The following is a 27,500-nucleotide window of genomic DNA, read 5'->3' as shown; positions in this document are numbered from 1 at the left end:
CAAGTGATTAGGACGCCTGACTCTCATCATTCGGATGAATGGCCAAATACTTCTGGCAATATAGTGTACGTATAAATACTCAGATCAATTCCATAAATGCCAAAATGCACAAAATAGGAACTCCAGACAACAAAAGGGAAATAAAACACAAATTGTTTAAGATACAACTGCTAGAGTTGCAGTAGTAACAGTCCCTACCTGCTTGACATCATAAGCAAAGAGTGCGTATTGAAGGTCTGCAGAGAGCCAGTACTTTGCCACCTTGAACGCCACCTAAGTAGAGATGGGGGACACGCTAACAACTGGCCAATCGATTGGTTTCAAACGGAAGGACGGGGAGACAGAAGAGAAGCGACTTACGAAGGTGGTATTGTTGAGAAGGACTTCCGTTTGGTTGGAGGTGAAATCAAACTTGACGACATGGCCGTCTCGGTTCCTGTACACCACCACGGAATCTAAGCAAGACAAGAGAAAAATGGCATTGGTGTGATGTGGTTGGTGGTGCAACTCTGCAGGGTGTGTCACATACAGCAGGGGTGTCAAACGTACGCATACTTGCCAACCTTGAGACCTCCGATTTCGGGTGGGGGGGCGTGGTTGGGGGCGTGGTTAAGAGGCGAGGAGTATATTTACAGCTAGAATTCACCAAGTCAAGTCTTATATATATATATATATATATATATATATATATATATATAATATATATATATATATATATATATATATATATATATGTCTTGATTGGATTATCCAGAGAATAGTGCTCGATACCGTGGTAGAGTGCAATATGTAGGTGTGGGAAAAAAAATCACAAGACTACTTCATCTCTACAGAACTGTTTCATGAGGGTTTCCCTCAATCATCAGGAGATTTTAATGGAAGCATTCACATACAATGGTTTATATAGGGCACAGAGTGGGTGGGTACAGGCAGGCGTAGGGGCGTGGTGATTGGCTCATGTGTTACCTAGGAGGTGTTTCCGTCTGTGGCGGCATGTTGAAATGATTTCACTGCGCTTGTTGAGGGATGATAGATCTGGATGATATATAATAAACAGTTTCTCTTTTAAGCATAGGTTGCATCTTTTATTACCACTGTTGTAAGGTGTGCTGGATGCGAGAATTTGCAATGTTATTGAATATTCAACATTATTGTCTTTGAGGTTCCAAATGTGTTTGCTGAGTTCTGTAGAATTCTGCAAAGTCTGGTTTCTAAAGGAGGCGTTGTGATTATTCCATCTTGTTTTGAACGCTCCTTCGGTTAATCCTACGTACGTGTCGGATGTGTTAATGTCCTTGCGTGTCACCTTTGCTTGGTAAACGACTGATGTTTGTAAGCACCTTCCGTTGAGAGGGCAATCAGGTTTCTTGCGACAGTTACATTCATTATTGGTTTCAGAGTCGTTTAGTCTGGGGGTGGGCAGTCCTTTTGCAATTGCTTTGTTGTGGTTTGAAATTATTTGTTGCATGTTATTCATACAGCTGTAGCTCAATTTAATGTTGTTCTTGTTGAATATTTTTCTTAGGGTGTTGCCTTTGGGGAAGTGTTTGTCGATCAGAGTGAGGAACTTGCGGCCGATGTTGGTTGAGACGTCTTTGCTGAATGGCGGATTGTACCAGATGATGTTGTTTCGTTTTTTGCTCTTTTTTGGTTGGTTTCCTGGAGTGGGTTCATAGGGGTTCATATATATATAAGAAATAATTGACTTTCAGTGAATTCTAACTATATATATACTAGGGGTGGGCAAATTAATGCGTTAATTACGAGTTAACTCATCAATCTATTAACGCCGACAATTATTTTATCGCACATTTGCGTATGTTGTTTACATGCTTTTATTTTGTTAACGCCTTTTCTTAGCAAGATGGCGTCGCCCGGCGTCGAGGGGCTCTTGGTAAAGATGGAACATTTGGCAAAAATACCGGACAATTCTGCAAATTTCATGGCTGGCTTACAGCGTGGTCACTCCGGGATCACTTACGACCGCCAGACAATTCTGGATGTGGATAGATCGGGCCGTTTTGGACTGAATGAGGCGTGCTTGCTAGACCGGCTAGCTAGCACGGGAATACTTTGCCAGCTACATCCAGCGGCCTGTGAAGCAGCGGAGTATATGTGTTGTCTGTCTATTTATGAATAATGCAGACCAGGAGTGTTGGCTGAGTTCTTAACGTTTACTTTCAGAGCGTGCATATCACAACATACAAGATGCCGTCATGGCGACACAACCTATACCGGGCTACCACGCATGCTCGTTACTCCTGTTGCATGCTGGGTAGGGTAGTTCTTTTTTCCCTGGCTCATAACATCACAATATAGTACCATGTATATGCGTTCAGTTTATCAAAGCACCAAGCAAACAATCGGAAAGTTCCCATCATATCAATTCCTAGATATGGTCATAATTATTTTAAGTGCACTACGCAGAATAAACACAACATTATTAATATTGCTACTACGGATAAGTTGATCAAAAATTCCCTAAAACAGCCCACTACCTATAATATAGGTTTTTTAAACATAAGATCCCTGATAAAAAAAATGTTTCTGCTGTTACCTCAGAAATTGCCTGTTCAGATGTTATGATTGTGGCTCAGAGATTTGTATGTAGATTATATTTATTTTCCATAACAAACAGGATAACTTAAATACCCTGGCAGTGGCAATAAGCTTAAATGTTTGTATTTACATTTTTTGAGTTGATTTTCATAAAATATGCTGTTTAACTGCTACTGTTTAACAAGGACTGATTTAAATTGTGTTTGCACAACAAATGTTTTGGCGCTTTTGTTCATGTGGGAGAATATTCCAATAAAGGTGCACTACACACTACTTTTGAATTCATTATTGGGCTTTGCGTATACAATGCAGTTAATCGCGATTCATCGGAGAAATAGTGCGATTAACTTCGATTAAAATGTTTAATCGTTGCCCAGCCCTAATATATACATAAATAAGAAAATACTTGAATTTCAGTGTTCATTTATTTACACATATACACACACATAACACTCATTTACTCATTGTTGAGTTAAGGGTTGAATTTTCCATCCTTGTTCTATTCTCTGTCACTATTTGTCCAACCATGCTGAACACCCTCTCTGATGATGCATTGCTGTGTGGCACGCACAAAAGTGCTTTCAATAAATGCACTAGAGCAGGGTACGGCAACCTTTTGGGCGGAGAGAGCCATGAAAGCCAAAATATTTTTAAAAGTATTTTCATGAGAGTCATATCATATTTTTTAACACTGCCTAATGCGTGCATTTTTTAAGTAAAACCAACATTTTTAGAGTATGATAAGTCTCTAAATTATTTCTAATAACATTGTTATTTCTTGAACGGGTGCGGTAGAAAACAGTTGGATGGATTAAAATACAGGAGAATGTTTTATATTTTGAACGTTATTTTTAACATCGTAATTACCAGCAGAATTATTCATTACTTATCGTCTTAAGCAATGTCAGCTAAGATTTATCTGAGAGCCAGATGCAGTCATCAAAAGAGCCACATCTGGCTCTAGAGCCATAGGTTCCCTACCCCTGTACTAGAGTCTGGAATCTTCCATCTCTCCCTAGCATGGCCCAAAACCGGTCAATCTTTGCATCCTGAGGAAGATCGTCCCTGCCAAGCACTTGGTAGTCCACTACTTCTCCCCGGCGGCTATCCAGATCCAATCGCAGCTGCGGCTTGGAACTTACAAGCGTATTTCTTCATCTTACTTGTCGTCGGCGTCGCCACGGGTGTATCTTCCTCATTCTTCTGCTTCGTCTCCTTGTTGTGTGCGCAGTTGTGCACTGCACTCTCTAAAAGCCGTAGATGTTATTGTCACATATAGTAGATGGCAGTATTGTTCCGTTTAAGAGTGTCACAACATTGCTGTTTACGGCAGACGAACTGCTTTACGGTAGACGAAAACGTGACTGCTGTTGTTGTGTGTTGTTACCGCGCTGGGAGGACGATAATGAAACTGCCTAACAATAAACCCAAGAATTCGCTCTCGATCATTCTACAGTTATAACGTCATTGGGCAGACACGCTGTTTATATTGTGGGAAAGCGGACGTGAAAACAGGCTGTGGACACGTCGCTCAGGTCTGCATGGAGCTGGACTGGGCGTGGCCTCCAGCTCCAACTGAATTTCGGGGAGATTTTCTGGGGAAAATTTGTCCCGGGAGGTTTTCTGGAGAGGCGCTGAATTTCGGGAGTCTCCCGGAAAATCCGGGACGGTTGGCAAGTATGAACGTACGGACCGCCAACAGCGGGGGATGACTTGGCCAAGTATAAAAATGAGCCGAAATGTTTGAATGAAAGAAAGTACTGTTCTAAAAGTGTCCACTAGATGTCGCAATAGCAATTATTTGTATCACATTGACATCCCACTGGGTTGTGAGTTTTTCCTTGCCCTTATGTGGGCTCTGAACCGAGGATGTCATTGTCATTGCGTTCAAAAGTGATTATTAGTGATTCCTAGAGCTCAAAAAAAGTCTGCGGGCTATAGAGCGTTTTCCGTTCAGGCTCCAGTACTCTGGAATGCCCTCCCGGTAACAGTTCCAGATGCTACCTCAGTAGAAGCATTTAAGTCTCACCTTAAAACTCATCTGTATACTCTAGCCTTTAAATAGACCTCCTTTTTAGACCAGTTGATCTGCCGCTTCTTTTCTTTCTCCTATGTCCCCCCCTCCCTTGTGGAGGGGGTCCGGTCCGATGACCATGGATGAAGTACTGGCTGTCCAGAGTCGAGACCCAGGATGGACCGCTCGTCGGGACCCAGGATGGACCGCTCGCCTGTATCGGTTGGGGACATCTCTACGCTGCTGATCCGCTTGAGATGGTTTCCTGTGGACGGGACTCTCGCTGCTGTCTTGGAGCCACTATGGATTGAACTTTCACAGTATCATGTTAGACCCGCTCGACATCCATTGCTTTCGGCCCCCTAGAGGGGGGGGGTTGCCCACATCTGAGGTCCTCTCCAAGGTTTCTCATAGTCAGCATTGTCACTGGCGTCCCACTGGATGTGAATTCTCCCTGCCCACTGGGTGTGAGTTTTCCTTGCCCTTTTGTGGGTTCTTCCAAGGATGTTGTAGTCGTAATGATTTGTGCAGTCCTTTGAGACATTTGTGATTTGGGGCTATATAAATAAACATTGATTGATTGATTGATTGATTGTGGCTTGTGCAGCCCTTTGAGACACTATATGAATAAACATTGATTGATTGATTGATTGATTGATGTCGTTCTATTCCTGCACACCACCATGGTGTGAGGTGGAACAAAAGCTGCAATGTTGAGAGGCTGCAATGTTGTAGCTTGATGATATTCAGCCTTTGATTAGCACAAGCTTCAAGGAGCACAAAATCACAGCTTCATTTCTCTGAAGTGGCCTGGATATGATTAGTTTTTTTTTGTTTTGTCCCAGAGGCTCACCTTGCTTCACACATCCTGAGGTGTTTGCTAGGGTCTTAGTCTGAGCGCCTATTGCAGAGTCTGACTTTGATTTGTTTTGTCATGGAATCAAACTCCATCACTTGTTTAAATAACATCCACAACACCTCCCGGGCCCCGGGGGATTCCGCCTGGTCCCTCCTTGCCCGCATGTCTGCGTTACATTTACAAGGTGGCATCTTGTGAGCACGTCATCCATTCTGGCCAACGACTAATGGGACAGCGATTAGTCCGAGCAGCTCCAAGTGTGTTTCTAAATCTTCATCACTTACACGTCGCATTGATCTTTTTTTTACAGACGGCCTGTCAAAAGGATGATAAAACTGTCTCTTCTGAATAAACTTTCATTGGTATTTTCATTTATTCATTCAGCGAAATGGAAGACTTTGGCGAACCAAGCAGACATGCATACTGAATATAGACGTAGTGGTTAAAGGCATGGGCCACGTCTTTTGTAGTTCTACAAATCCACGATCAGTACATTGACTGACATCTAGGGATGATGTTGGAAAACCGGTTCTCCCGATGCTTCGATGAGAAAAGAACCGATTCCATGGATTCCAGTCCCTTTTTGAAAACCGGTTCCCGTTATCGAAGCCACTATAGCAGGGGTCGGGAACCTTTTTGGCTGAGAGAGCCAAGAAGCCAAATATTTTCAAATGTATTTCCCTAAGAGCCATATATTTTTTTTTAACACTGAAAACAACTAAACGCGTGCATTTTTAAGTAAGACCAACATTTCCAGAGTATAATCGGTCTCTTATTCTTTATAATTACGTTGTTATTCTGAAGCTAACTGTGGAGGGGGCGTGGCCTGCGGGCCTGCAGCAAAGCAGGAGGTTGCCAGGACCGGCCTCGAAATCAGCGACAGGTGCGTAGAATGCCCACCTGGGCCTTTTTATTTAATCACCTGTCGCTCTGTTATAAGCAGCAGGCAGGAGGAGAGACAGGGTTGGGGCTGGAGCCAGAGCGCGAGTGAGGACGAAAGAGAAAAAGACAATTGCTGGAAAGCAACTGAGAGAAAAATAAAATGAAACAATATTGTAACCCTAAAACAGGCTCTTGGTGGTCTGAAGAACCCCCAGGAGGGCAAGCCCCACACTAACCAATAATAAATAAATTACTTCTTACCATTAATGCAACTTCTTGAACATAAAAAAGCATGACAATGTTTTATATTTTGAACGTTATTTTTAACACTGTGATTACAAGTGGAAATATTCATCACTTATCCTGTTAAGCAATGTCAGCTCAGATTTATCTGAGAGCCAGATGCAGTCATCAAAAGAGCCACATCTGGCTCTAGAGCCATAGGTTCCCTACCCCTGCTCTATACCGTATGTACAAACCCCGTTTCCATAGGAGTTGGGAAATTGTGTTAGATGTAAATATAAATGGAATACAATAATTTGCAAATCCTTTTCAACCCATATTCAGTTGAATATGCTACAAAGACAAGATATGTGATGTTCAAACTCATGAACTTTATTTTTTTTTTGCAAATAATAATTAACTTAGAATTTCATGGCTGCAACACATGCCAAAGTAGTTGGGAAAGGGCATGTTCACCACTTTGTTATATCACCTTTTCTTTTAACAACACTCAATAAACGTTTGGGAACTGAGGAAACTAATTGTTGAAGCTTTGAAAGTGGAATTCTTTCCCATTCTTGTTTTATGTAGAGCTTCAGTCGTTCAACAGTCCGGGGTCTCCGCTGTCGTATTTTACGCTTCATAATGCGCCACACATTTTCGATGGGAGACAGGTCTGGACTGCAGGCGGGCCAGGAAAGTACCCGCACTCTTTTTTTTACAAAGCCACCCTGTTGTAACACGTGCTGAATGTGGCTTGGCATTGTCTTGCTGAAATAAGCAGGGGCGTCCATGAAAAAGACGGCGCTTAGATGGCAGCATATGTTGTTCCAAAACCTGTATGTACCTTTCAGCATTAATGGTGCCTTCACAGATGTGTAAGTTACCCATGCCTTGGGCACTAATGCACCCCCATACCATCACAGATGCTGGCTTTTCAACTTTGTGTTGATAACAGTCTGGATGGTTCGCTTCCCCTTTGGTCTGGATGACACGATGTTGATTATTTCCAAAAACAATTTGAAATGTGGACTCGTCAGACCACTTTTCCACTTTGCATCAGTCCATCTTAGATGATCTCGGGCCCAGAGAAGCCGGCGGTGTTTCTGGATGTTGTTGATAAATGGCTTTCGCTTTGCATAGTAGAGCTTTAACTTGCACTTACAGATGTAGTGACAAACTGTATTTAGTGACAGTGGTTTTCTGAAGTGTTCCTGAGCTCTTGTGGTGATATCCTTTAGAGATTGATGTCGGTTTTTGATACAGTGCGTCTGAGGGATCGAAGATTCAATGTTGGTTTCCGGCCATGCCGCTTACGTGGAGTGATTTCTCCAGATTCTCTGAACCCTTTGATGATATTATGGAGCGTAGATGTTGAAATCCCTAAATTTCTTGCAATTGCACTTTGAGAAACGTTGTTCTTAAACTGTTTGACTATTTGCTCACGCAGTTGTGGACAAAGGGGTGTACCTCGCCCCATCCTTTCTTGTGAAAGACTGAGCATTTTTTGTGAAGCTGTTTTTTTACCCAATCATGGCACCCACCTGTTCCCAATTAGCCTGCACACATGTGGGATGTTCCAAATAAGTGTTTGATGAGCATTCCTCAACTTTATCAGTATTTATTGCCACCTTTTCCAACTTCTTTGTCACGTGTTGCTGGCATCAAATTCTAAAGTTAATGATTATTTGCACAAAAAAAATATTTATGAGTTTGAACATCAAATATGTTGTCTTTGTAACATATTCAACTGAATATGGGTTGAAAATGATTTACAAATCATTGTATTCTGTTTATATTTACATCTAACACAATTCCCCAACTCATATGGAAACGGGGTTTGTATATCTATCTATCTATCCTGTTATGTCCTTAATAATGTTGAGAAAATAAAAGGTGTATAAATGACACAAAATGTTACTGCATAGCTCGACAGCTAAATTAGGAGCCTTTGTTTGCTTACTTACTACTAAAATACAATTTGTCTTATATAATCACTATTTTATTTAAGGACAAACTTGCAATAAGAAACATATGTTTAATGTAGCCTAAGATTTTTTGTTAAAATGAAGCCAATAATGCAATTTTTTGTGGTCCCCTTTATTTAGAAAAGCGTCAAAATACCAATATTTTGGTACCGGTACCAAAATGAATCGGGACAACCCTAATTGATTGGAAGCAACAGAATATATATATTTGCTTCTGTCTCATGGAATAAATCAATGTAATCGATGAATAAAACACACATGCCAGGATGGGAGGGCTAACATCTCTCTTGTGTGCTGATTGAAGAGATGCATTAGCGCCAGAGGCCTTGGCAAGGAGCCTTTAATTCAGGGGTCGGGAACCTTTTTGGCTGAGAGAGCCAAAAAGCCAAATATTTTAAAATATATTTCCCTAAGAGGCATATAATGTTTTTTTTAACACTGAACACAACTAAACGCGTGCATTTTTAAGTAAGACCAACATTTCCAGAGTATAATAGGTCTCTTATTCTTTGTAATAACATCGTTATTCTGAACCTAACTGTGGAGGGGGCGTGGCCTGCGAGCCTGCAGCAAAGCGGGATGTCGCCAGGACCGGCCTCGAAATCAGCGACAGGTGCGTAGACGGCCCACCTGGGCCTTTTTTTTTTATCTAATCACCTGTCGCTCTGTTATAAGCAGCAGCCAGGGGGAGGGACGGGGCCGGGGCTGGAGCCAGAGCGCGAGTGAGGACGAAAGAGAAAAAGACAATTGCTGGAAAGCTACTGAGAGACTAATTGAAAAAAAAAATACAATATTTTACCCTAAAACAGGCTCTCATGTCGGTGCTTGGTGGTCTGAAGAACCCCCAGGAGGGCAAACCCAACACTAACCAATAAGAAATAAATTACTTCTTACCATTAACGCAACTTTTTGAACATAAAAATACATGAGAATGTTTTATATTTTGAATGTTATTTTTAACACTGTGATTACAAGTGGAATTATTCATTACTTATCGTGTTAAGCAATGTCAGCTCAGATTTATCCGAGAGCCAGATGCAGTCATCAAAAGAGCCACATCTGGCTCTAGATCAGGGGTGTCCATTACGTCGATCGCGACGTAATAACATTGTTATTCTGAAGCTAACCAACAATAAATAAAAAAACTTCTTACCATTAATGCGACTTCTTGAACGGGTGTGGTAGAAACCGGATGGATGCATTAAAATGCATGAGAATGTTTTATATTTTGAACGTTATTTTTGACACTGTGATTACCAGAGGAATTATTCATTACTCCCCGTAATAAGCAATGTCCACTAAGAGTTATCTGAGAGCCAGATTCAGTCATCAAAAGAGCCACATCTGGCTTTCGAGCCATAGGTTCCCTACCCCTGACCTAGACAATGTGTCCATGACAAAACACGGTGGACAATAACTGATACAATCTGCTTTGCCAGTCCAAAAGCATTGACCGTTTTCCGTAGTCTCCCCTTGACGGCCAGGTAATACAAAGCACACGCTACCGCATTCTCGTTGTCTCTCCTTCGACAAACGGACAGAGTTTTTTGGTCAGTAGAATCACAGCTGATCCAGACATTGGAAAGTTCTCTTGCCGTCTGAGAAGTGTTGTATCTCGAATAGCTGCAATGTCATTCTCTTAAGGCAGGGGTGCCCATTACGTCGATCGCGAGCTACCAGTCGACCGCGGGGGGTGTGTCAGTCGATCTCCAGCCAGGCTTTTAAAAAAAAAAAATAGACCTAAAAATTAGTGATCATCAATCTTCACCAAGACGTCACTTAAATGACATTCACGGTACCGGAGGGTCTTGTGAGATGACGCTGGCTGCTGCAAGATCATTATTATTAAAATATGACCGAGAGGAAGGCGAGAAACACTTTTTATTTCAACAGACTCTCGCGCCGTACCTTCCGTCAAAACTCTAAAGGCCGACTGCACATTTCCTATCTTCACAATAAAAGCCCTGCTTCATGCTGCCTGCGCTAACTAAATACAGAGTCTCGGAAAACTGGCGTGCACAAGCGATCCCTCAGAAAGCTGGCGTGCACATCACTTGTGCACGCCAGCTTTCCGAGACTCTTATTTTGTTAGCGCAGGCAGCGTGAAGCAGGGCTTTTATCGTGAAGATAGGAAATGTGCAGTCGGCCTTTAGAGTTTTGACGGAAGGGACGGCGCGAAAGTCTGTTGAAATAAAAAGTGTTTCTCGCCTTCCTCTCTGTCATTTTTTCATAATAATGAACTGGCAGCAGCCAGCGTCATCTCACAAGACCCTCGGGTGCCGTGAATGTCAATCAAGCAAGCTACGGAATTTGCCGCCAATGTTTTTCTTGTAAAGTGTATGGAAGCTGGATGAATTAGATGCCAAAAACCAACCACTTTCATGTGGTATTGCACAGAAAGGACCACTTTTTTTCCTCCTCCATTTGAAAATGTGGGCGTTATCATCATTACTGTCTGATTCCAATCAATGCAAGTCATCAGAATCAGGTAATACACCAACTTATATTCTTGTCTTCGTGAAAGAAAGACATCTATATGTGTTACACATGCTTGTATTATCATTAAACACATTTAACTTGTTTACAAAAATGTCTCTTTCATAAATAAATCAATATAAATGATATATATAAATGAGGTAGATCCCCTCGAGTTGGTCAATTGAAAAGTAGCTCGCCTGCAGAAAAAGTGTGGGCACCCCTGCTGTAGAGCCATAGGTTCCCTACCCCTGCTTTAATGAAAAGAGTTACTACAAAACTAACCCGCACTAAATAAATGCGTGTATCAATGAATGATTGCTCACACCGACTCTATTATTATTATTATTATTATGACTGGTCTCAGTTGCTGTAGAGCTGATGTGCTCTGAATCTAACACGACACTGTGAAGCCATCTGTGTTTCTGGCCTGCAGGTCAGCAGGAGACGCCTCAAATGGTGTTTGTCTTATACGGCTTTTATGCCTCCATCTTATTATCTTCAAATAGCTCGACAAAGCACACACACATACATATAATGTTCTAATGCAGGGGTGTCCAAAGTGCGGCCCGCGGCTAATAGTTTACCGGCCCGCCACATAGTCTGCAAAAATTTCAAAATTGATAGTAATGCAAAAATAAAAAATAAAAACATTATAAAAAAAAGTGGAATGAGGTGAAATCTAATGAGAAAAAGTGTCAATGTTGACACAAAGCTGCCATGCAGGCAGTTGTTTTTCTTCCTTTTGTCTTTATCGTCTTTCTTTTCCATTGCAGTCATATGGAAACGGGGTTTGTTTTAACCATCCTAGTCATTAAAGTGCAATTACTGAGGGATTCAAATAATAATAATTCAAATAAATATTTGATGTTCAAACTCATAAATAAATAAATCCATTTTTATTCTATGGCTTTTAACACTACGTGAGTTGTGTGGTCCTCTGTGATTTAAAATTGTAATTTCTGTTTACTGTTTTAATTGGTTTCAGCCTTAAAATCATTTTTAATCATATGTTGTTTTATATTTTTTAATGGGTATTTACTTTTATTTTTTGTTTTTATTTAGTCAATGGTGGAGCTCAGGATAGTATTTGAATGTTGTTTTTAATATTGTGCAGCACTTTGGAAACATTTTTGTTGTTTAAATGTGCTATATAAATAAAGTGGATTAGATTGGATTGGATAAACTTTTTTTTTTTTTTTAGAAATAATAATTTCTCGGGCCCAGAAAAGCCGGCGGCGTTTCTGGATGTTGTTGATAGATGGCTTTCGCTTTGCATAGTAGAGCTTTAACTTGCACTTACAGATGTAGTGACAAACTGTATTTAGTGACAGTGGTTTTCTGAAGTGTCCGTGAGCCCATGCGGTGATATCCTTTAGAGATTGATGTCGGTTTTTGATACACTGCTGTCTAAAGGATCGAAGGTCACGGTCATTCAATGTTGGTTTCCAGCCATGCCGCTTACGTGGAGTGATTTCTCCAGATTCTCTGAAACTTTTGATGATATTATGGACTGTAGATGTTGAAATACCTAAATTTCTTGCAATTGCACTTTGAGAAACGTTGTTCTTAAACTGTTTGACTATTTGCTCACGCAGTTGTGGACAAAGGGGTGTACCTCGCCCCATCCTTTCTTGTGAAAGACTGACCATTTATTGGGAAGCTGTTTTTATACCCAATCATGGCACCCACCTGTTCCCAATTAGCCTGCACACCTGTGGGACGAAAGAGCCTGAGCTAGTGCGCGAAGTTGAGAAATTCCGGCTGGATATAGTCGGACTCACTTCGACGCACAGCAAGGGCTCTGGAACCACTTCTCTCGAGAGGGATTGGACCCTTTTCCACTCTGGCGTTGCCGGCAGTGAGAGGCGACGGGCTGGGGTGGCAATTCTTGTTTCCCCCCGGCTCAAAGCCTGTACGTTGGAGTTCAACCCGGTGGACGAAAGGGTAGCCTCCCTCCGCCTTCGGGTGGGGGGACGGGTCCTGACTGTTGTTTGTGCTTATGCACCAAACAGCAGTTCAGAGTACCCACCCTTTTTGGGAACGCTCGAGGGAGTACTGGAAAGTGCTCCCCCGGGTGATTCCCTTGTCCTACTGGGAGACTTCAACGCTCACGTTGGCAACGACAGTGAAACCTGGAGAGGCGTGATTGGGAAGAATGGCCGCCCGGATCTGAACACGAGTGGTGTTTTGTTATTGGACTTTTGTGCTCGTCACAGTTTGTCCATAACAAACACCATGTTCAAACATAAGGGTGTCCATATGTGCACTTGGCACCAGGACACCCTAGGCCGCAGTTCCATGATCGACTTTGTAGTTGTGTCATCGGATTTGCGGCCTCATGTTATGGACTCTCGGGTGAAGAGAGGGGCGGAGCTTTCTACCGATCACCACCTGGTGGTGAGTTGGCTGCGATGGTGGGGGAGGATGCCGGACAGACCTGGGAGGCCCAAACGCATTGTGAGGGTCTGCTGGGAACGTCTGGCAGAGTCTCCTGTCAGACAAAGTTTCAATTCCCACCTCCGGAAGAACTTTGAACATGTCACGAGGGAGGTGCTGGACATTGAGTCCGAGTGGACCATGTTCCGCACCTCTATTGTCGAGGCGGCAGATCGGAGCTGTGGCCGCAAGGTAGTTGGTGCCTGTCGGGGCGGCAATCCTAAAACCCCTTGGTGGACACCAGCGGTGAGGGATGCCGTCAAGCTGAAGAAGGAGTCCTATCGGGTCCTTTTGGCTCATAGGACTCCGGAGGCAGTGGACAGGTACCGACAGGCCAAGCGGTGTGCAGCTTCAGCGGTCGCGGAGGCAAAAACTCGGACATGGGAAGAGTTCGGGGAAGCCATGGAAAACGACTTCCGGACGGCTTCGAAGCGATTCTGGACCATCGTCCGCCGCCTCAGGAAGGGGAAGCAGTGCACTATCAACACCGTGTATGGTGCGAATGGTGTTCTGCTGACCTCGACTGCGGATGTTGTGGATAGGTGGAAGGAATACTTCGAAGACCTCCTCAATCCCACCAACACGTCTTCCTATGAGGAAGCAGTGCCTGGGGAATCTGTGGTGGTCTCTCCTATTTCTGGGGCTGAGGTCGCTGAGGTAGTTAAAAAGCTCCTCGGTGGCAAGGCCCCAGGGGTGGACGAGATCCGCCCGGAGTTCCTTAAGGCTCTGGATGCTGTGGGGCTGTCTTGGTTGACAAGACTTTGCAGCATCGCGTGGACATCGGGGGCGGTACCTCTGGATTGGCAGACCGGGGTGTTGGTTCCTCTCTTTAAGAAGGGGGACCGGAGGGTGTGTTCCAACTATCGTGGGATCACACTCCTCAGCCTTCCCGGTAAGGTTTATTCAGGTGTACTGGAGAGGAGGCTACGTCGGATAGTCGAACCTCGGATTCAGGAGGAACAGTGTGGTTTTCGTCCTGGTCGTGGAACTGTGGACCAGCTCTATACTCTCGGCAGGGTTTTTGAGGGTGCATGGGAGTTTGCCCAACCAGTCTACATGTGCTTTGTGGACTTGGAGAAGGCATTCGACCGTGTCCCTCGGGAAGTCCTGTGGGGAGTGCTCAGAGAGTATGGGGTATCGGACTGTCTTATTGTGGCGGTCCGTTCCCTGTACGATCAGTGCCAGAGCTTGGTCCGCATTGCCGGCAGTAAGTCGAACACATTTCCAGTGAGGGTTGGACTCCGCCAAGGCTGTCCTTTATCACCGATTCTGTTCATAACTTTTATGGACAGAATTTCTAGGCGCAGTCAAGGCGTTGAAGGGTTCCGGTTTGGTAACCGCAGGATTAGGTCTCTGCTTTTTGCAGATGATGTGGTCCTGATGGCTTCATCTGACCGGGATCTTCAGCTCTCGCTGGATCGTTTCGCAGCCGAGTGTGAAGCGACCGGAATGAGAATCATCACCTCCAAGTCCGAGTCCATGGTTCTCGCCCGGAAAAGGGTGGAGTGCCATCTCCGGGTTGGGGAGGAGACCCTGCCCCAAGTGGAGGAGTTCAAGTACCTAGGAGTCTTGTTCACGAGTGAGGGAAGAGTGGATCGTGAGATCGACAGGCGGATCGGTGCGGCGTCTTCAGTAATGCGGACGTTGTATCGATCCGTTGTGGTGAAGAAGGAGCTGAGCCGGAAGGTAAAGCTCTCAATTTACCGGTCGATCTACGTTCCCATCCTCACCTATGGTCATGAGCTTTGGGTCATGACCGAAAGGATAAGATCACGGGTACAAGCGGCCCAAATGAGTTTCCTCCGCCGTGTGGCGGGGCTCTCCCTTAGAGATAGGGTGAGAAGCTCTGCCATCCGGGAGGAACTCAAAGTAAAGCCGCTGCTCCTTCACATCGAGAGGAGCCAGATGAGGTGGTTCGGGCATCTGGTCAGGATGCCACCCGAACGCCTCCCTAGGGAGGTGTTTAGGGCACGTCCAACCGGTAGGAGGCCACGGGGAAGACTCAGGACACGTTGGGAAGACTATGTCTCCCGGCTGGCCTGGGAACGCCTCGGGATCCCCCGGGAAGAGCTGGACGAAGTGGCTGGGAAGAGGGAAGTCTGGGTTTCCCTGCTTAGGCTGTTGCCCCCGCGACCCGACCTAGGATAAGCGGAAGATGATGGATGGATGATGGATGGACCTGTGGGACGTCCCAAATCAATCAATCAATCAATGTTTACTTATATAGCCCTAAATCACTAGTGTCTCAAAGGGCTGCACAAACCACCACCACGTCCTCGGTAGGCCCACATAAGGGCAAGGAAAACTCACACCCAGTGGGACGTCGGTGACAATGATGACTATGATAAATAAGTGTTTGATGAGCATTCCTCAACTTTATCAGTATTTATTGCCACCTTTCCCAACTTCTTTGTCACGTGTTGCTGGCTTCAAATTCTAAAGTTCATGATTATTTGCAAACAAAAAAATGTTTATCAGTTTGAACATCAAATATGTTGTCTTTGTAGCACATACAACTGAATATGGGTTGAAAAGGATTTCGATTATATTTACATGTAACACAATTTCCCAACTCAAATGAAGACGGGGTTTTTCTTTTAAGACACGTTGATTAAATACTGGTGGGAGAGGGGAGTCAGAGTGCATTTTTAATATAGTAGTCTTTCAATTTGAACTCCTGCTTTGCACTACACCAGGAAAATCCATCAAGGAAGGTGCGGTGATAATGGAAAAAAAAAATGTCTATAATAAAAAAACGGAAATAGATTGTTATTCAGGATGTGGATTTGCCTGGAACACCAGTGGACACATTTCCCTGCAGGCGGTCTACATGCACATTTCTCTCTCGAGTGCTTACCGCTGATCCACGTGGCTTCGGGGCTGTGCACGCTGAAATCTGACGAGTGCAGATCCTCCACCGTCAGAGCGGACTTGCTGCTGCCCGGGAGTTCAGCTGAGGAAAGGCCGAAAGCGTCAAAATCAATCCAAAAACAACGACTACCACGTTATCGCTTCTGTGTGTCGTACCAGGCGTGAGCACCACCACGGACATGGTGATGAGCGAGCAGACGGCCGCAATCACCAAAAGCGAGATGGCGATGCCCTTCCAGTTCCTCTGCGGGGGGCTGACATCCACAAAGTCCTGCAGACACACACGTCATCATGTATGCGTGAAGTCATGAGCACGATGGCGAGTAAAACCTTTTTAATGTCCGTGCTGTCATTTTTGTTCCTCAATGAGCACGAATACACTACATTGCCAAAAGTGTGTGACCACTGACGATATATCCATATTTAAGAGTTAATCTCATGTCCAGGGTACACTGCAAGTTAACCTGGGCTTTAGGAATGTGAGGAGTAGCAATACTCACATCCTGTGCCCAGCTAAGGAGGACACTAGACATGTGTATTCGTTCTGGAGGGTGGGGGTGAGGGACATAGAGAAGGACAACACGTCCGTAATGTTTTCAGATCAACTAAGGGACGCGAATTGAATGTGTTGTTTTTAGGTTGGTCTCTCCAAAGCTTTGGAATAAATTGCAAAATACCTATTCTGTTCTTGGGTGATCATTTAAACTCAGTTTACGTGTCATCAAAAGAACTTGGGGTTGACCAGCAACTTGAATTCCCTTGGAGGAACATCTGGTCCTAACGCAACGCCACTCATCCAAATGATGAGAATCATTTGGGCTGGTGTATAAAATCAAGCACTTAGGCATGGAGATTGTTTCTAATATTGGCCGCTCTCTGTGATTTCCAGCATAGAACTGTCACAGGATGCCACCTGTGCAACAAATCCAGTTGTGAAATTTCCTCGCTCCTAAATATTCCAAAGTCAACTTTAATATAAGAAAAGTGAAGATTTTGGGAACAACAGCAACTCAGCCCCCAAGTGGTAGGCCACGTGAATTGACAGAGAGGGGTCAGCGCATAGTGCAAAGACTTTCTGCAAAGTCAGTTGCTACGGAGCTCCAAACGTCATGTGACCATCCAATTAGCCCACGTACAGTACGCAGAGAGCTTCATGGAATGGGCTTCCATGGCCGAGCAGCTGCATCTAAGCCATACATCACCAAGTCCAATGAAAGCATCGGATGCAGTGGTGTATAGTTTGGTTGGTAGAGTGGCCACACCAGCAACTTCAGGGTTCCAGGTTCGATCCCCGATTCCGCCATCCTAGTCGCTGCCGTTGTGTCCTTGGGCAAGACACTTTACCCACCTGCTCCCAGTGCCACCCACACTGGTTTAAATGTAACTTAGATATTGTGTTTCACTATGTAAAGCGTTTTGAGTCACTAGAGAAAAAGCTCTATATAAATATATGTCATGTCTTGTGGTCAGGTTTTGTTTAGTTCTGTTCTGTTTTGTTTAAGACTCAATTTCTTCCTGTTTTTTCACTCCCTTGTTTTGTCACCATGGCGACCCATTAGAGTCACCTGTCTCACATGTGGGACTCACGCACCGGTTTCAAATCATGTCATTATTATTTAAACCTGGTTTTTCAGTTGGTCGTTCTGGCGTCTTTGTTTCATTATCTTTTCACACACTGCGTCATGTCATGTTTATTCTTTCTTGCAATTTCACAGTCCATGCTGCCCTGCTCACGTCACCCCAAGGAAGTTTTTGTTTATTTATTTTATTTTATGTCCTTAGTTTACGTCAAAGTGCTTTTTTGGTTTCCTTAGCCAAGTTTTTGTCTCCGCCTTGTGCGCGCCTTTTGTTGTCACTTTGTATAGTATTATTAAATCATGTAGTCACCTTCACGCCACGTCCGCTCCAGTTCTTTTGCATCTCGGGAGAACAATCCACGCAGAAAACTGCACATCGTCCACATTTTCGACAATATAATTCACTTCACTGTTTCAAGCAAATATTTGAAATGAAATCACTTACAGTCGACGTATTTAAAGAGAGAATGTCAACAAAGTGCGATTAATAACGAATAAACATTTTTAATCGCTCGGCAGCCCTTGTACAAACCCTGTTTCCATTTGAGTTGGGAAATTGTGTTAGATGTAAATATAAACGGAATACAATGATTTGCAAATCCTTTTTAACACATATTCAGTTGAATGCACTCCAAAAACAAAACATTTGATGTTGAAACTCATAAATAAATAAATCCATTTTTATTCTGTGGCTTTTAACACTACGTGAGTTGTGTGATCCTCTGTGCTTTAAAATTGTAATTTCTATGTACTGTTTTAATTGGTTTCAGCCTTAAAATCGTTTTTAATCATATTTATTTTATATTTTTTTATATTGGTTTTATGGGTATTTATTTTTTATTTTTTGTTTTTTTTTTAGTTAGTGGTGGAGCTCAAGATAGTATTTGAATGTTGTTTTTATTTTTTATTGTACGGCACTTTAAAAACATTTTTGTTGTTTAAATGTGCTATATAAATAAAGTGGATTAGATTGGATTGGATAATTTTTTTATTTTTTTTTAGAAATATTAATTTTTCGGGCCCAGAAAAGCCGGCGGCGTTTCTGGATGTTGTTGATAAATGGCTTTCGCTTTGCATAGTAGAGCTTTAACTTGCACTTACAGATGTAGCGACAAACTGTATTTAGTGACGGTGGTTTTCTGAAGTGTTCCTGAGCCCATGTGGTGATATCCTTTCGTGATTGATGTCGGTTTTTGATGCACTGCTGTCTGAGGGATCGAAGGTCACGGTCATTCAATGTTGGTTTCCGGCCATGCCGCTTACGTGATTTCTCCAGATTTTCTGAACATTTTGATGATATTATGGAGCGTAGATGTTGAAATCCCTAAATTTCTTGCAATTGCACTTTGAGAAACGTTGTTCTTAAACTGTTTGACTATTTGCTCACGCAGTTGTGGACAAAGGGGTGTACCTCGCCCCATCCTTTCTTGTGAAAGACTGAGCATTTTTTGGGAAGCTGTTTTTATACCCAATCATGGCACCCACCTGTTCCCAATTAGCCTGCACACCTGTGGGATGTTCCAAATAAGTGTTTGATGAGCATTCCTCAACTTTATCGGTATTCATTGCCACCTTTCCCAACTTCTTTGTCACGTGTTAATGGCATCAAATTCTAAAGTTAATGATTATTTGCACAAAAAAAAAAAATGTTTATCAGTTTGAACATCAAATATGTTGTCTTTGTAGCATATTCAACTGAATATGGGTTGAAAATGTTTGCAAATCATTGTATTCTGTTTATATTTCCCAACTCATATGGAAACAGGGTTTGTTTTAACCATCCTAGTCATTAAAGTGCAATTACTGAGGGATTCAAATAAGCCAATGAGGTGTTGCCAGACAATCAGGTGACCACCTGTGTCAAACATAAGGCCAGTGAGGTGGAAAAGATTGAAAGAACGCTGCAGACGCTCACAGCAGATCCTTCCTTGCACGCCACGGAGCCAACGAGCTGCTCCCTGACATTAATTAAATGCCTGTGATTGTATTCTTAGTGACTCCGAGTGCGTGAAAGCACCTCCGAGACACACTTTGCCGCCGCCCATCGCTTTCGCTTTTAAGCCGACAGCAAAGCCGGTGACGACTTCATGTTTGCGTGAAAAACGTGCCGGCGGCCTTAAAAGGAAAAAGCGAGGCTTCGAACACGTTGTAGCAAATTTGATCAAAACCCACAATTGGAATGAATCAGCTAAATTGGCTGATGCTTCGTAAAAAAGCATGACTCTGAGATGATCTTCGTACAAAAACGCTGCCCATTGTAGCCACGCAGTGTTTGCTAAAGATCCATCCATCTTCTTCCGCTTATCCAGGGTCGGGTCGCGGGGGCAGCAGCCTAAGCAGGGAAGCCCAGACTTTCCTCTCCCCAGCCACTTCGTCCACCTCGATCCCGAGGCGTTCCCAGGCCAGCCGGGAGACATAGTCTTCCCAACGTGTCCTGGGTCTTCCCCGTGGCCTCCTACCGGTCGGACGTGCCCTAAGGACCTCCCTAAGGAGGCGTTCGGGTGGCATCCTGACCAGATGCCCGAACCACCTCATCTGGCTCCTCTCCATGTGGAGGAGCAGCGGCTTTACTTTGAGCTCCTCCCGGATGACAGAGCTTCTCACCCTATCTCTAAGGGAGAGCCTTTATAGATAGGCACACGGCCGCTTGTACCCGTGTGTGGAGAGGCGGAGCCGACGGGCCGACGGCGGGGCAGGACACGCTTTGGCCCTGCTCAAGATGGCGGCCAGGAGGCGGAGGATGCGGCGGAACGAAGGCGCGGGCGAGCAATCAAGATCAGGTGCGTCCCTCACACACCGGCTCACAATCTGCCTCTCAGTTTATAAAAGGGGAGAAGGAGGAAAGATCATGGCAGGAGGAGTAGGAGAACCAACAACAGAACCTGAAGAGCGAAAACGACCGAGAGCGAGCCCAACACAGCGACGGAGACGCGGCCGACTGAAAAGGAGACCCGGAACGAGCAGCGGAGGAGCTGAAACGCGACCCGACTTAGACTGAAGCTTTATTTATTTGAAAAAATAAACAGTCAAACCTGTCCTTCCTGATTGGTCCACGCAACCCGCACGACGACGGCAGGAGTCTGTCACCCCGTGATCTTGTCCTTTCGGTCATAACCCAACGCTCATGACCATAGGTGAGGATGGGAACGTAGATCGACCACTAAATAGTGAGCTTTGTCTTCCGACATCCTATGAGTACCTTTAACACTAATCAGAGACAGCTGAAAATAATTAGCACCCACGGCAACGAAAACACAAACCCAGGGGTGCTGAAAACAGAACTAAGGGAGTCAAACTAAAATAAAACATGATCCGTTGACGACATCCTTTGAGTACCTTTAACGCTAATCAGAGGCAGGTGAAAATAATCAGCACCCATGGCAATGAAAACACAAACCCAAAAGGTTCTGAAAACAGAAATAAGGGAGTCAAACTAATATAAAACATGATCCGTTGACGACGTCCTTTGAGTACCTTTAGCACTAATCAGAGGGAGGTGAAAATAATCAGCACCCATAGCAATGAAAACACAAACCCAAAGGTGCTGAAAACAGAACTAAGGGAGTCAAACTAAAATAAAACATGATCCGTTGACAACGTCCTTTGAGTACCTTTAACACTAATCAGAGGGAGGTGAAAATAATCAGCACCCATGGCAATGAAAACACAAACCCAAGGGTGCTGAAAACAGAACTAAGGGAGTCAAACTAAAATAAAACATGATCCGTTGACGACATCCTTTGAGTACCTTTAACGCTAATCAGAGGTAGGTGAAAATAATCAGCACCCATGGCAATGAAAACACAAACCCAAAAGGTGCTGAAAACAGAACTAAGGGAGTCAAACTAAAATAAAACATGATCCGTTGACGACGTCCTTTGAGTACCTTTGACACTAATCAGAGACAGGTGAAAATAATCAGCACCCATGGCAACAAAAACACAAACTCAGGGGTGCTGAAAACAGAACTAAGGGAGTCAAACTAAAATAAAACATGATCCGTTGACGGCGTCCTTTGAGTACCTTTAACACTAATCAGAGGCAGATGAAAATAATCAGCACCCATGGCAATGAAAACACAAACCCAAAGGTGCTGGAAACAGAACTAAGGGAGTTAAACTAAAATAAAACATGAACCGTTGACGACGTCCGTTGAGTACTTTTAACAGTAATCAGAAACAGGTGAAAATAATCAGCACCCATGGCAATGAAAACACAAACCCAAGGGTGCTGAAAACAGAACTAAGGGAGTCAAACTAAAATAAAACATAATCCGTTGACGACATCCTTTGAGTACCTTTAACACTAATCAGAGGCAGCTGAAAATAAAACATGATCCGTTGACGACATCCTTTGAATACCTTTAATACTAATCGGAGGGAGGTGAAAATAATCAGCACCCATGGCAATGAAAACACAAACCCAAAGGTGCTGAAAACAGAACTAAGGGAGTCAAACTAAAATAAAACATGATCCGTTGACGACGTCCTTTGAGTACCTTTAAATAAATGATAAATGGGTTGTACTTGTATAGCGCTTTTCTACCTTCAAGGTACTCAAAGCGCTTTGACACTACTTCCACATTTACCCATTCACACACACATTCACACACTGATGGAGGGAGCTGCCATGCAAGGCGCGAACCAGCGCCCATCAGGAGCAAGGGTGAAGTGTCTTGCTCAGGACACAACGAGGTTGGTACTAGGTGGGGATTGAACCAGGGACCCTCGGGTTGCGCACGGCCACTCTCTCACTGCGCCAACAGAGGGAGGTGAAAACAATCAGCACCCATGGCAATGAAAACACATAACCAGCGGTACTGAAAACAGAACTAAGGGAGTCAAACTAAAATAAAACACGATCCGTTGACGACATCCTATGAGTACCTTTAACACTAATCAGAGGGAGGAGAAAATAATCAGCACCCATGGCAATGAAAACACATACCCAGCGGTACTGAAAAACAGAACTAAGGGAGTCAAACTAAAATAAAACATGATCCGTTGACGACGTCCTCTGAGTACCTTTAACACTAATCAGAGGGAGGTGAAAATAATCAGCACCCATGGCAATGAAAACACAAACCCAAAGGTGCTGATAACAGAACTAAGGGAGTCAAACTAAAATCAATCAATCAATCAATGTTTACTTATATAGCAAACATGATCCGGGCAACGGATCATGACGACATCCTTTGAGTAACATTAACATTAATCAGAGGCAGGTGAAAATAATCAGCACCCATGGCAACGAAAACACAAACCCAAGGGTGCTGAAAACAGAACTAAGGGAGTCAAACTAAAATAAAAACATGATCCGGGCAACATATCATGACGATATCCATTGAGTACCTTTAACATCTGCAAGTCACACTTTTCTCCGGAACATCCTTGCATGGAAAATGCTAGAAACGTAACTCGAAAGCTGATTGGTAACAGCCCACTAAGGCTACCAATAAGTTGACCCGGCAGACACACACCGTGTTCCTGCACTGTCCCACCTGTTGTGTAGTCCAACACACAACAATCCCCCTTCGTGCCTCATCTGCATGAGTCTTATGTAACGCGTCACGTTACACACATTGTCACACTTGAACCCGCGTTACAACCAAAACAAGCAGCCGTCGCACATGCGCAGGAGATGTTCACACAATAAAAGCCACAAAGACGTTGAAGGAAAGACATCCTCGCTCACTCGCAGCATCCACGGCCACAATGTGGACATGAATTAGGAGAGATGGGGGGGACGGGGACGCACAGTTGAAGGACTAAAATGTTTGACTACCTCATCCTGCTGCTGAGACTCTTTGGCTTTCTTCTTGCTCGGATCCTTGGAGGCTGTCATCGCGCCGAGTCCTCCTTAAGCAGAACCCTGCAGCTCTGCCGGTGATAACATCCGAACCTGGCTGCAAGAGGCGATTTAAGGGTGACGTCAATGCTTCTGCTGTACTGGCAAGCGGCGCTTCCGGAGTTGACTACCAAAATAAAAGGTACGCGTGGTAAAACGAGAGGGTTATTATTTCAGATTAACTGAAATATGATAATAATAATAATCATGATACATCATTATCATTATTATTGTGATTTTTTTTTTTTAGGTTTAACATATCCACACGTTTTTATTATGTATTTTTGTTTAACCATAATGCATACTGTAGTTCAGGGGTCGGAACCTAATTTTGGCTGAGAGAGCCATGAAAGCCAAATATTTCAAAATGTATTTCCGTGAGAGCCATATCATATTTTTTAACACTCAATACAACAAAATGCGTGCATTTTTAAGTAAGACCAACATTTTTATTCTTATTCTTTTTCATAACATTGTTATTCCGAAGCTAACCAATAATAAATAAATTGTCATGTCTGTTGATCATGTTTTTTTTTTTGGCCTTATGCTTTTTGTCTTTTGGACTCTTTAAGTTCCTGTTTTTTTCCACTCCCTTGTCTGGTTTCCTTGGTTACTCATTTGGTCCACCTGTCTCTGGTGGACAAAATGCCCGCTCACCTGCTTCCCGAGTACTAATCAGAGGCAGTATTTAAGCTCGTCTTTGCCAGTCAGTCACCCTGGCGTCAATGTGATCTTTTCTTGCTCTGTGCTGACTTGTTTCATGCCATGCCAAGTAAGTTTTGTTTGATTTATGTTCATAGTCTGTTTATGCGTTAGCTTTCTTCCTTAGCCCAAGTTGTGCCTCTGCTGTGAGCGAGTTTTGTTTGTATCTTTTTTTAGTTTAAATTAAGTCATGTTTTTACCTAAATGTCATGTCCCGAGTAGTCCGTCTGCCTTCCTGGGAGAACGACCCTGCAGAAAGCTCCGAACCCCCCATCGTAACATTAAATACTTCTTACCATTAATGCGACTTCTTGAACAGGTGCGGTAGGAAACGGATGGATGGATTTAAATGCATGAGAATGTTTTATATTTTGAACGTTATTTTTAGCACTGTGAATTCCAGCGGAATCATTCATAATTATCGTGTTAAGCAATGTCAGCTCAGATCTATCTGAGAGCCAGATGCAGTCATCAAAAGAGCCACATCTGGCTCTAGAGCCATATCTGGCTCTAGAGCCATAGGTTCCCTACCCCTGCTTTAGTTCATAACCTTTTTTCAGTGATGTACCCCCTGTGAACATTATTTTAATTCAAGTACCCCCTAATCGGAGCAAAGCGTTTTTTGGTTGAAAAAAAGAGATAAAGAAGTAAAATACAGCACTATGTCATCAGTTTGTGATTTATTAAATCGTATAACAGTGCAAAATATTGCTCATTTGTAGTGGTCTTTCTTGAACTATTTGGGAAAAAAATAGCTAAAAGCTTGTTGAAAAATAAACAAGTGGTTCAATTATAAATAAAGATTTCTACACATAGAAGTAATCATCAACTTAAAGTGTCCTCTTTGGGGATTGTAATAGAGATCCATCTGGATTCATCAACTTTATTAAAAAAAAAAATCACCAAAAAAGAAATCTTTAACATCAATATTTATGGAACATGTCCACAAAAAAATCTAGCTGTCAACATTGTTGTATTTCTTTTCACAGTTTATGAACTTACATTCATATTTTGTTGAAGTATTATTCAATAAATATATTTATAAAGGATTTTTGAGTTGTTGCTATTTTTAGAATATTTAAAAAAATTCTCACGTACCCCTTGGCATACCTTCAAGTACCCCCAGGGGTACGCCTACCCCCATTTGAGAACCACTGCTGTAATATATTATTTTCCATTACAATTTGCAGGATTTATACCCAAAATATCATGATTGTCAGGGTTTTTTTACATCTAGAAAATATGTATCATATACAAAATGTAAGTAAAATGTATTGTATAAAGTTAATGTCTAATATGAAACATAGTTTTAAAGTGTTAAAATGTTTAAATGTTCAGTTTTAAAGGGGCGGCGTGCATTCAACATTCTGACATTCAAGCTAAATATTCGAGGACTTCCTGTGAGAAAAAGCGGGAAGTGAGTTTAACATTCTTCAGGTGAAGTTTACTGTACATGTTTTAGCCCTTTTGGCAAGAAATGAGGACGGAGTTTAAACAAGTACTGACGCAGTGCAAAAAAAGGGTTGTATCACAAAAAGAGTGGCTGTGCCAGCGACCAGAGGGTTCCTGGTTCGATCCCCATCTTCGACTAACCTTGGCACGTCCGTTGTGTCCTTGAGCAAGACACTTCACCCTTGCTCCTGATGGTTGCTGGTTAGGGCCTTGCATGGCAGCTCCTTCCATCAGTGTGTGAATGTGTGTGTGAGTGTGTGTGTATGTGTGTGTGAGTGTGTGTGTGAATGGGTGAATGTGGAAGTAGTGTCAAAGAGCTTTGAGTACCTTGAAGGTAGAAGTGCACTATTCAATTATAACCCATCTACCATCCATCCATCCATCCATCATCTTCCGCTTATCCGAGGTCGGGTCGCGGGGGCAACAGCCTAAGCAGGGAAACCCAGACTTCCCTCTCCCCAGCCACTTCGTCTAGCTCTTCCCGGGGGATCCCGAGGCGTTCCCAGGCCAGCCGGGAGACATAGTCTTCCCAACGTGTCCTGGGTCTTCCCCGTGGACCCATCTACCATTTAAATAAAAAGTAGAATATAATATGATGGATATTTCTCTCTCTCTCTACAAGTTACTCTGGAATAAAAGTAGTTAAGCTACAGAGGAAGCCATCCCCGAAGAATTGTAGCCAGCTACACGGCTTGCTACATCAAAGCTACTTTTAAGGGCATTTCTATCTGTCATGATCTGTTTGGTTTGGTATTTCTTAGTTGTTTACTTTCGTTTCAGTGCCCTCATTTGTTTTCTTAGTTGCCATCAATCAATCAATCAGTTTGCTTATATAGCTCTAAATCACAAGTGTCTCAAAGGGCTGTAAAAGCCACAATGACATCTTCGGCTCAGATCCCACATCAGGGCAAGGAAGGACTCAACCCAATGGGACAATGAGAAACCTTGGAGGGGACCGCAGATGCAATGGGAGTCCAGTCCATAATGGATCTAACATAATAGTGAGAGTCCAGTCCATAGTGGATCTAACATAATAGTGAGAGTCCAGTCCATAGTGGATCTAACATAATAGTGTGAGAGTCCAGTCCATAGTGGATCTAACATAATAGTGTGAGAGTCCAGTCCATAGTGGATCTAACATAATAGTGAGAGTCCAGTCCATAGTGAATCTAACATAATAGTGTGAGAGTCCAGTCCATAGTGGACCTGACATATTAGTGTGAGCGTTTAGTCCATAGTGGATCTAACATAATAGTGAGAGTCCAGTCCGTACTGGATCTTACATAATAGTGAGAGTCCAGTCCATAGTGGCTCTAACATAATAGTGTGAGAGTCCAGTCCATAGTGGATCTAACATAATAGTGAGAGTCCAGTCCATAGTGGATCTAACATAATAGTGTGAGAGTCCAGTCCATAGTGGATCTAACATAATAGTGAGAGTCCAGTCCATAGTGAATCTAACATAATAGTGTGAGAGTCCAGTCCATAGTGGACCTGACATATTAGTGTGAGCGTTTAGTCCATAGTGGATCTAACATAATAGTGAGAGTCCAGTCCGTACTGGATCTTACATAATAGTGAGAGTCCAGTCCATAGTGGCTCTAACATAATAG

At 43.3% G+C, this 27,500-nt stretch overlaps 1 pseudogene; it reads right to left on the bottom strand.

The window, feature by feature from the left end:
* Window positions 1-23,821, bottom strand: part of LOC133544364 (inactive dipeptidyl peptidase 10-like) — a 69,055-nt pseudogene extending 45,234 nt beyond the window's left edge.
* Window positions 23,822-27,500: the final 3,679 nt, after the last annotated feature.

This window comes from Nerophis ophidion, linkage group LG27 (assembly GCF_033978795.1).
Source record: "Nerophis ophidion isolate RoL-2023_Sa linkage group LG27, RoL_Noph_v1.0, whole genome shotgun sequence".
Taxonomy (NCBI): domain Eukaryota; kingdom Metazoa; phylum Chordata; class Actinopteri; order Syngnathiformes; family Syngnathidae; genus Nerophis; species Nerophis ophidion.
This window is presented reverse-complemented; position numbering and strand designations above follow the sequence as displayed.